Source organism: Eriocheir sinensis, unplaced genomic scaffold (assembly GCF_024679095.1).
Source record: "Eriocheir sinensis breed Jianghai 21 unplaced genomic scaffold, ASM2467909v1 Scaffold201, whole genome shotgun sequence".
Lineage (NCBI taxonomy): Eukaryota > Metazoa > Arthropoda > Malacostraca > Decapoda > Varunidae > Eriocheir > Eriocheir sinensis.
In genome coordinates, this window is record NW_026111418.1 from 356,475 (window position 1) to 365,889 (window position 9,415).

Sequence of the window (9,415 nt, forward strand, 5' to 3'; positions counted from 1 at the left end):
ATTGTGTTCATGTAATGGTTTAACTATTCAGACTGGATTAAGTTTGGATTTAACACAAACGAAAAATAATCGACCTGCATTAAGCTAATATAAGATTTTGGCATGTTAGTTTCTCACTAGATATCAATAAAAATCATAAAATCCTATTCATTTAACTATTCCTTATATAAAGACTATCGCGGTGGTAGTTTAGTTCTTTATCTTGACGCCCGGAAAAACGCGGGAAAGGGGGGAGGGGGTGCAGATGTATCCCGCCGAATACCATTCCACAGCTTTCACAGAGTTTTTCTGCATTGTTAGCTCGTGGTGAAGAACACTCATGAACGGAAGGAGAGATGTGAAACGTCTCCCACAATGTTTAAACAAAGAGTTATCTCCACGGCGGTCACTGTCGACACACGACCGACACGATCCACTAAACGACTTTCGTCTCCCACACTGTTTACACAAAGCATTGCTTCTCATGCTCACGAGAAATATACCATCATCCCGCAACAGAGACGAGTCAACACCGTGACGTTAAGCCGTTCCCCACCAGGGCTCAGCTTTGTTCGCCTAACGCGGGAGAGTGGGAGATACCTAACACATCTGCTAGAGGAGGGTGGGGTGGGGTGGGGGTGAAGCGCGGAAGCAGGTGTGTAGCGAATTTTACGTAACGACTTTCCCATCATCGCCATCTTCCATAGTATATTTTCAACTGTGACAGTGTTTGCACGTGCTACCATAAGCCAACTCCCCGTCATTCATATAATTTCGCTTTCTTCCTTTCTCTTTGTCCTTTTTCTCTCTCTCTCTCTCTCTCTCTCTCTCTCTCTCTCTCTCTCTCTCTCTCTCTCTCTCTCTCTCTCTCTCTCTCTCTCTCTTTCTTTCTCTCTCTCTCTCTCTCTCTCTCTCTCTCTCTCTCTCTCTCTCTCTCTCTCTCTCTCTCTCTCTCTCTCTCTCTCTCTCTCTCTCTCTCTCTCTCTCTCTCTCTCTCTCTCTCTCTCTCTCTCTCTCTCTCTCTTCTCTACTTCTCTCTTTTCTTCTCTTCCTTTCTTTTTCTCCTCTCTCTCTCCTCCTCTCTTTTCTCCTCTTTTCTCTCTCGCTTTCTCTCTCTCTCTCTCTCTCCTTTATCCTCACTTTCTCCTTTTCTTTCTCCTTTCTTTTTCTCTTTCTCTTCCTCCTTTTCTCCTCTTTTCTCTCTCCTTTTCTTAACATAACTTTGTTTTTTTGTGTACTTAACGTATATGCTTAACCTCAAACTCTATGTTTAACATGTGTGCGGTTACTTATACATCATCTTCCCCAAAATAAAAAGATACAGTTACTATACTTTCTTTCTCAAAGACAGAGTTTTAATGTACACAACACAACTTTGTGTACTTGATTAATCTCAAACTCTTATTTACCATGTGCGTGTGTGTGTGTGTGTGTGTGTGTGTGTGTGTGTGTGTGTGTATGCAAAGCTAACAGGTAACAAAGGCGTAACTGTTTAAATCCGTCGTTTACACACAAGATCTTACCTCAATCTCTGTTGAAAATAAAATAAAATTATAAAATGATTCTGGTTTATTTCTGTATCCTCGTTACTTGTTAAGTATAGCATCTCAGCATTTTTATTTATTTATTTATTTATTTTTTTTTATTTTTTTTTTTATGTCGTTGCCTGTTGCACCGGTAGGCATCTTCCTGGTGTGTCCTGATGGTCGCTGCATCCCGTTCTGGCGCAGGCGAGTGTTTATAGTAGCACCATCTTGCATTGGTTCTTGATTCACTTGGACGGCTTGATGGATAGTGTTCAGAACACCATGTGGATAGTTTTAAACCCCTCGACGGTGACTGAAAAATCCGAGTGGTATCCTGGGGATTCGAACCCGCGTCGTCCACCACGCGGCGAATGTGAACCCAGTACGCTACCAGTTCGGTCACCGCATACCCTACACCCTACACGCTCCCTCTTAGACAGAACGAGGCATGGCGCAGCCCATGTCTCGCCGCTCCCGGACTCGTCACCTCCCACCAACCGCACCATAGCACATCCCTCGCTCCCTCCCCATAGCATGTCACTGCCGATCCCTCTCTGTCCCGCCCCACGCTCCCTTGCCCCGCCAAAACAAGCCGCTATGACATAGGATACTACGGAAGTCTTTCCGCCTCCGCCCCACGCTCCCTTGCCCCGCCAAAACAAGCCGGTATGACAGCCTGCCACTACGGCTGTTTTTCCGCCCCGCCCCACGCGCCATTGCCCCGCCAAAACAAGCCGCTATGGCGCAGGATACTACGGATGTCCTTCCGCCCCCCCACCCACGTGTTTTTCCGCCCCGCCCCACGCTCCCTTGCCCCGCCAAAACAAGCCGGTATGGCGCAGGATACTACGGATGTCCTTCCGCCCTCCGCCCCACGTGTTTTCCGCCCCGCCCCACGCTCCCTTGCCCCGCCAAAACAAGCCGATATAACAGCCTGCCACTACGGCTGATTTTTCCGCCCCGCCCCACGCGCCATTGCCCCGGAAAAACAAGCCAGTATGGCGCAGGATACTACGGATGTCCTTCCGCCCCCCCACCCACGTGTTTTTCCGCCCCGCCCCACGCTCCCTTGCCCCGCCAAAACAAGCCGGTATGGCGCAGGATACTACGGATGTCCTTCCGTCCTCCGCCCCACGTGTTTTTCCGCCCCGCCCCACGCTCCCTTGCCCCGCCAAAACAAGCCGATATAACAGCCTGCCACTACGGCTGATTATTCCGCCCCGCCCCATGCGCCATTGCCCCGGAAAAACAAGCCAGTATGGCAATATTATAACTACTGCCATGACCCATCAAAAGTCACTCTTATGTCAAATACACCATCTTCATCAGGGCCCATCTTCAGTTCTTTCAAATAATGTTTCTTTACAGCATCAGCACACAACTGTAATACACTTTCTGCTCTTTTCTTGGCAGCGTCAGCTACTTCTGTGGAATACTTGAAATATCTTTCATACAGTGGCTTCATACACAAGTTACTCAGTAATTTATGAAATCCCTCATACCCACTGCCCATCTCCATATTACTGTACACCATCATTTTTGTCAAAGGGGTTTCATTTATTTTCAAATTTTGTTTTCCATCACAGTTATCACACATAATAACAACTTTACTGTCCAAATCATGTTGACCTAAACACAGTTTCACTTTTCCATAACATTTACCACAAGACAAATTTGCTGCAGCCTCTTCTAGTTCCCTTTTCTCAATGATGATACATTCTCTGTCCACAGACACACAAGGCTCTGGAGATGCAAGCATCACTTTCCTCCTCTTGGCACTAGACATCTCTGACAATGTAGGGGTGGAGGTGGAGGGGGTGGAGGGTGCAGTGGCCAGCGTGGGTGACGAGTTATCAGTTTCATTCTCACTCCTATTTCTCTTTCTCCTTTCTTGGTCTTTCTTCCTTTTTGCTTCCCTGGCCTTCTCCAGGTTCCCGCGTCGATGCTGGGCAGATTTCGTAACTCCACCCATGCTTCCGACCAAGCAAGAAATGAATGGCAGATAGACGCGGTGATAAATCCTCTTTACTCATCTGCGTTCATCTGACTTCTGATGCCCTGCAGATAGGATAGGCATCTCTGGGAAGGGTGTACAGTTGTCAGATGCTTCTAAAGACATAAATATTGTTGTTGAAAACAGAAAAAATCCAAAAGGTCCAATACTGCCAGGTTAATAAGCTTCAAAATAGCTGTACTACCTGTAAGTTAGATTGCCGCTACTTGAACATTTCCATCTATTTAAGTAAAATAAGTAAAGATAGAAACTCCGTACCGGCACGAAATTTGGTGAGAATGTTGCCCACACCACATCCCTATTTTAGCAATAAAAAAAAGAAAAAAGAGGCTTTTCATCAAAAACACTCCATTTTCGGCCTGACGCTCCCTTAAAACTGCAAACAAACTGGTTGGCTTCATCGGACGAGTCTTCAATAATAAATCGGAAAAAGTAATATTAAAACTGTATAATTTGTTGGTTTTGCCCCGTCTAGAGTACTGTGTACAGTTTTGGTCTCCCTACTACAGAAAAGACATAGAAAAGTTGGAACGGGTCCAACGAAGAGTAACAAAGATGATTCCTAGGTTAAGAAATTTGTCATATGAACAAAGGCTTAAAGAAGTAAATTTTTTTCAGCCTTTCAAAAGGAAGAATGCGAGGCGATCTAATAGAAGTGTTTAAAATGTTTAAAGGATTCAGTGATATTAATGCGGAAGATTGCTTTACAATTGATCGATCAAATAGAACAAGAAGAAATCACAATTTGAAGATAAGTGGTAAAAGATTCTCGTCGTACGAAGCTAAACACTTCTTCTTCAATCGAGTTGTTAATGTTTGGAACTCTCTACCCTGTGATGTCGTTGATAGTACAACAGTTACGTCCTTCATGAATAAATTAGACAAGTGTTTTGAATGCAACCAGCAACTAAGATATTACTCATTGTCGTAATAACGTTAAGTTCTTTCGAATACTGGTGTCCTTGTCCGCTTTTATCGCCCGGTTAGTGGTAGCAGTAATGGTAGTTCTTTCCTCTTAAATTTCCTACATAATTTCCATGCAGTTTTTCCATGCTGCATGGTTCTTTTTCCTTTCCTGCCAGCTTTGGCTGGAGGGATGGGGTGGTGGGGAGGAGCCTTCGCCTTTGCTGTCATTCATCTTCCACCTTTGATTAGATAATTAGTGTAGCTTGTCACAAACAGCCTCGTAAGGACCAGCAGGTCTGCTGTTGTTTGTTCTCCCTTTGTGTTCTCTTTGTGTTCCCAATCTACCAACCCACTTGCGAACCTGCAACACACCTCCCTTAAAAGCGCACAGACTGGCACTCACCAACACAAAACATTTTCTTTTTCGTGGCAATTCTTGTGTAAATTACATATATATATATATATATATATATATATATATATATATATATATATATATATATATATATATATATATATATATATATATATATAATTTGTGTGTGTGTGTGTGTGTGTGTGTGTGTGTGTGTGTGTGTGTTCAACCATCCCCCACAACAAGAAATATTGCAGTGTACAGGTGACAGGTTTCACCCGGAAATTGAAGTAAGACAAACTCACTTTAAGCTGAAACACCAACCAACAAAAAACAACAAAAAGGTAAATACTAAAGAAAACGGGCTTCCGACGCGACCTAGCGAAGGGATACTCAAGTTCATTATTTACTTGCGTCTCAACTTTTATGTCCAAGTTATGCGGCGCTACTTACTTATGCATAGAGGCGGTGGGAACAGGGTGCTCGGAGGCCCCTTTGTGGCGGAGGAAAAAGTGGAGGAAAGGGAGGAAAAGAACGACGGATGGAAGTCGAGGAAAGAGACGAAGGGAAAGTCGGACATTTTGTGATGGAGGAAAAGTGGAGGTAATGGATGAGGGGAAGGACGGACGGAAGTGGAGTAAAGGACGAAGGAAAGGACGGACGGAAGTGGAAGAAAGGGGAGGAGGGAAAGGCGGACGTAAGTTGGTGGACTTTTGAAGATGGAATAGTTTGGGTTCGTGTTTTAGGCAGCGAAGCGTGAGTATTATTACTACCTATTATTAGTTTGTAAAGTGAATAATTCGGCTAAGTAAGTGAGGGTGGACAGGGATTAGAGGTAAAGAGAAGGGAGAAAGAACATGAATGAATGTGTGTAGGTTTGTATGTGTGTGTGTCTTGGTTTGTGAAATATTTAAAACCCATTTATTTTTCAGATTTAATCGGGATGGATGATACTTTTAGACCGTCTGTAAATATAAGGGAGGGCAAGGAAAAGTGTGTGCGAGGGAGTTAACTAAAAAGGTATACAAGGAAGGAAATCATTTTTTGTAAGGAAGAACACAAAGGAGAGGAGGAAAAAGGGAAGTGTGTGGAAGAGTGAAATAAGAGGCTGGGATGGAGGAAACCTAGAAATCAAGAGCAAAGTGATAATGGAGAAATGTGTGATGAAGATGCAAGAGAGGAGGGAGGAAGGAAAAGTTATGGCGGTGAGAGAAAAAGAGAAGATTGAGAAGAGAGGCTGCGGGAGAGACATGAAAGAGGGTACATCATCAAGTTTTACATGGAACAACACTCGTTAGTCTGTATTGATTTTCATAACCGAATATCACATTTTTTATTGAATTTTGCTTTCATCTCCTTTGTGTAAAAAATCTAGGCAATGGCCAATGTCAAATAGGTCTCTGTATAAGGCACCTCGGGTCTGGTTGGCTAGGTTGCTCCAAGGGTCTCTCTCGGTGTTTCTGTACAAACACAGTTAAACTGATAATCAGTTTAATAGATATTCATTTAAATAAATAAATAGAGAGAGAAAGAGAAAGATAGTTAGGTAAACATATAGGCGGACATGTAAATAGACGTAGACAGGCAGACATATGGACGGACAGTTACATGCAAACACGCACGGTCCTTAGGAGGTTCGTCAGCATGGAAGCAAAAACAAAACAAACGAATGAAAACATTCGATGAGTCAAACAAAACGAAGCTGAAAATTAACCAAAAGCGACGAAAATAATATATGATAGAGAACGGACGCGGACAAGTTGGATGAAAGGGTGTTTAGATTGAGGGAAGGAAGATGGAGGCGCACACACATCCCCTCAGGTTCTCCCATCAGGCATTCCCTCAAGTGACTAATAAATTACGTCAGTCTACCTGGGGACACGTGACGCAGGTAAGGTGGGGTTAGTTAATCAGATACATGGGAAAGGTGGAGGCCGGTGAGGCCGCAGAAAGACGAGGCGTTGGAAGGCCAGGTAAAGAGAGGACAAGTAATGGTTTATGCATGAGCCAGGTGAGGGAAGGTCAGGGGAGGGGTTATTAGGGCAGGCGAGGACCCAGTAAAGGGATATTAGGTATGGACAGAATATCCGTAATGAACACCACTGAGTGCCGGGAATCGAACCCGAGCCTTCCGAGTAGAAGCCAGGCAGCATACCAACTAGTCCAACGATGAGCTAAAAGATCACCGCCCCAGAAGCCGCTTCTGCGGACTATACCTGACACCCTCGCCCCGCACTGTGGACAGAAGGTAAAAGTGATCCCGCTCACAGACGCAGCCCGTCGGAAACGCTTTTAATCAACCCCTTATGGCACACACGGTGTATGTAAACATTTTCACTGTGTTATTGCAGTTTCTCTAATAATAGGTATGGACAGGATAAGCGAGACAGTTGAGGTCAAACGAAGACATAATGAGGTGCATCGGCCAGGTCAGGTCAAGGGATGAGTGACTGAGGTTAGGAAAGGCAAGACGAGACTTAATATAAGGTAAATCGGCCAGTTGGATCCATGGGAAGGCAGACCTTGAAGTACATAAGCCATAAGGGATAACACAGGGACAGAATATAAGTACAGAGGCTAGATGGGGGCACAAAAGATGTTAAGTACAGAGGTCCGACTTGGTCAAAGATAGACGTGTAAGGTACGCAGACTGGACGACTTCACAGGAGGACATGCCGTAAGGTGCGTCGTCAAGGGGAAGCCACAGATGGAACTGGTGGGTGATGTTCAAACAGGCAGCAGAGTCAGGTTAAAAATGAGCTGAGGAAAATAGAGATCGGGGAAAATGTATAATAAAACCATGTCACAGGAAGAAAGAGATGAGTGTAAGCCAAGAAAGCCGAGCTGGAAGGGCCAGGCTTAGTGAGGACAGCACAGGTGTGGTGGAGCCATGAAAGGTGAAGGCATTATGATTTACGTGGACAAAGTAAGGTCAGGTGAGGTCACGAGTAGAACAGGTGGCGTATATATTGATAAGCTTATGCATGAAAAATATAGTGTGCTTCTTTGATACTTAGGTCAGCGTTTGTTTTATGTTTAAATAACGAGTAACAGATGTAATATTTTTTTTGTTGTGAATGGCCGCCGGATTAAGTAAGTTTTCAGGTAAAGGAACATAATGAAGAGCAGATTTCATAAATGTGCGATAGTCGTGAAAGGTGTCAAGACTAATTCAGTAATGTCAGGCGTGATGGAAACACGACGTGGATCATTATACTTTTTTTCGTGCTCAAGTTGTGAGTAGCGCGAGGCGGCGGACGGCATAGATTATTTCATGTTCGTTAGTTAATAAATGTGTCGAGATTAATTCAGTGTTGTTGGGAAATGTGACTGAAAACTTTGACAATATTAGTCTTTGAATTTGTTAATGTTTAATCTTTAATTCACATGAGGTATCTGCGTAGGTTAAGAAATAATTAATTAATTAATTAATAATTAATTAATTAATTAATTAATTAATTAATTAATTAATTAATTAATTAATGCCGTTGGTTGCTAATAATATAAAGATTAACTCAGTAATTCTAAGTGCTATACCGAACTGCGTGGGGTTTAATTAGACCTATTTTTTTTAAGACCTTGCTTTTGTTCTTATATCGTTTTCTTGTCAGTTTTTTTTTTATGTAGACATTAATTTGTTTGTTTTTCCTGAAGTCTTTTTTTTTTTGCCTGGGTTGCGTTTTAATGCCATTTCTCCTTAGGTCTTGTAATTTTCTGTTTATCTTTGTATTGTTTTTTATAGGCCTTGACGTGTTTTCCGTACGTCCTGCTCTTCCTCCTCTTCTCACACATCCTTCTCTCCCCGTACAAAAATAACAGCCGTAAAGGCTCATGTTCCATCACAAGCCACACGAGGCGGCAGTGTACCTTCAAGAAAAGCGAAGGTGAGAGAAGAAAAACGTCGTTCGGGTATCAGTGTTCGGGTGTTTGGAAACATTGACGTCATCTCTCATGCATCGTCTGGTGCCAAATAATTCCCGTAGGCTCAGACGCGGGAAAGAGGGTGAAATAAAGGTCAAGGTGGGGGTGTACGGTATATCTGGGCGTGGCCTCGGTGCTCAGCGGGCAAAGAGGTGCGGATAAAACACCGTCAGAACGCGGCTTTGGCGGCGGAGACTGTGGCGAATAAGATTTTTTTGTAAGATATTTTTATTTATTTATTTGTTTTTTTAAGAATGATTTTTTTTTGGGCGGGGAGGCTACAAGTGGTCTATGTTTGCTGCACAAGGGTGTTGTGGAGATTCTTTGCATGAAAATTAGACTTTCTCCTTCTGCTGTTATTTTTGTTTGATTGACTTATTGTAGGATAGGTGTGTCAATGCTTATGAAGAGTTTTTGTTGGGAAAGTAGTTTTTTTCCTAATATAAAAAGCTGTTCTTTGTATTCTTGACGTCAGCCACACTCGCTCACTGGCTGCATGTTGGTATTCTTTTTTTCATTTATTGATGCGTAGATGGTTATGGAGGTTTTACGTAAGTGTATCTAATGGACGGGGAGGGTCTTTCTTTTTTGTTATATATATCTATATCTATATCTATATCTATATATATATATATATATATATATATATATATATATATATATATATATATATATATATATATATATATATATATATATATATATATATATATA